At 43.6% G+C, this 2,209-nt stretch overlaps 1 pseudogene; it reads left to right on the top strand.

The window, feature by feature from the left end:
• The window catches only part of LOC111829419, a 5,604-nt pseudogene that overhangs the window by 1,236 nt on the left and 2,159 nt on the right, over positions 1–2,209 (top strand).

Below are 2,209 nucleotides of genomic sequence, written 5' to 3'. Positions count from 1 at the left end.
TTCAGCAAGGTTACCAACCTCCAGCAGGACCACCACCAGGATTCCAACCTCAACACGCTCCTCCTCCTGAGACACCAGATCAGGACATGAAAAACATGCTTCAGCAACTCCTACAGGGACAAGCAAGTGGCTCCATGGACAATGCTAAGAAGTTTGCTGAGCTGACTCAGAGATTGGACTGCTCATACAATGATCTGAACATGAAGATTGAGACTCTGAATTCCAAGATCAAGTATATGGAGGGTAAAACTGCTTCTACTTCTGCCCCAAAGCCGGGCCAACTCCCAAGAAAAGCTGTTCAGAATCCTAAGGAGTTTGCTCATGCCATCACGCTGAGGAGCGGTAAAAACTTGCCTCCCAGACAGGGACCTGTTGTAGTCACTGAGGACAGTGAAGACTTGGAAGGGGAGGATGTATGTCAGAATGAAGATCCGGTTGTTCCTTTGGAAGAATCAGAAGTCGTACCTGAAGAAGCTCCTCAACCTGCTGAGAAACATGCTGAAACACCTGCAGCATCCAAGGATAAGCCTGCGAGATACGTTCCCCCACCATACAAACCACCTCTACCATTTCCAGGACGATTCAAAAAGCAGCAAGCTGAGAAGTATAAGGCTTTATTTGAAAAGCAATTGAGAGAGATTGAGTTGAGAATGCCATTGCTGGATGCATTCGCACTTGTCCCTCCTTATCAGAAGTTCCTCAAAGATTTGGTTATGGAGAGAACAAAAGAAGACCAGGGAATGGTGATATTGAGTCATGAATGCAGTGCCATTATCCAGAAGAAGATCACTCCCTTGAAGCTTAAAGATCCTGGATCTTTCACACTACCCTGCTCACTAGGCCCCCTATCTTTCAGCAGATGCTTATGTGATCTTGGAGCTTCTGTGAGTCTAATACCGTTGTCTGTGGCTAAGCGTTTAGGATTCACAAGATACAAGGCATGCAACATATCTCTTATTCTAGCTGACAGATCAGTGAGGCTCCCGCATGGACTTTTGGAAGACTTACCAATAAGGATTGGTGTTGTCGAAGTCCCTACAGATTTTGTTGTTTTGGAAATGGATGAAGAGCCTAAGGATCCCCTGATTCTTGGAAGACCATTCCTAGCCACTGCTGGAGCTATCATTGATGTTAAGAAGGGAAAGATAGACCTATGCTTGGGAGAAGATTTCAAGATGACATTTGACATCAAGGAGTCTATGAAGAAACCAACAATCGATGGCAAGGTGTTCTGGATAGAGGAGATGGATCAGCTAGCTGATGAACTTTTAGAAGAACTTGCTGAGGAGGATCATCTCAAGACAGCTTTGACAATGAATGGATCAGATGGATTTCTTCATGCTGAGACAAAGGTCTACGAAACGTTACTGGATACCTACAAGGCAACTGAGGATTCAGAACGTTTTGAAGAATTGGATGAGTCTGTCAAGGAGGTATGCTCAGTAGAGGAAGAAGTCAGTGGCAGCCCGATCACTCACCCAGCTGTTGACCCTGTCAATGCGGCTGATGATGACTGGTCAGAGTTAAAAGCTCCCAAGGTTGAGCTCAAACCGCTACCCTCAGGACTGAGGTATATATTCCTTGGATCCAACTCTACTTATCCTGTCATTGTGAATGCTAGTTTGAGTAATGAGGAATTAGAGTTGCTAGTCACTGAGCTTAGAAAATATAGAAGGGCCGTAGGTTATTCCATATATGATATCAAGGGGATCTCACCTAGTCTCTGCATGCATAGGATCAATCTGGAAAATGAATCATACTCTAGTATTCAACCTCAAAAGAGATTAAATCCTAACCTTAAGGAAGTTGTGAAAAAAGAAATTCTTAAACTGTTGAATGCTGGGGTTATCTATCCTATCTCTGATAGTACTTGGGTATCCCCAGTGCATTGCGTACCTAAGAAAGGAGGGATTACAGTGATAAAAATGAAAAAGATGAATTGATCCCCACTAGGACTATCACTGGCCATAGGATGTGCATTGATTACAGAAAACTTAATGCTGCATCTAGGAAAGATCATTTCCCGCTTCCTTTCATTGATCAAATGTTAGAACGATTAGCCAATCATCCCTACTACTGTTTCCTTGATTGGTATAGCGGATTTTTCCAAATCCCTATCCACCCAAATGATCAGGAAAAGACTACGTTCACTTGTCCATATGGCACATTTGCCTACAGACGCATGCCTTTTGGTTTGTGTAATACACCT

This window comes from Capsella rubella, unplaced genomic scaffold, assembly GCF_000375325.1.
Source record: "Capsella rubella cultivar Monte Gargano unplaced genomic scaffold, Caprub1_0 scaffold_7, whole genome shotgun sequence".
Lineage (NCBI taxonomy): Eukaryota > Viridiplantae > Streptophyta > Magnoliopsida > Brassicales > Brassicaceae > Capsella > Capsella rubella.
The sequence above is the reverse complement of the archived record's forward strand: the minus strand, read 5'-3'. Positions and strand labels throughout refer to the sequence as shown.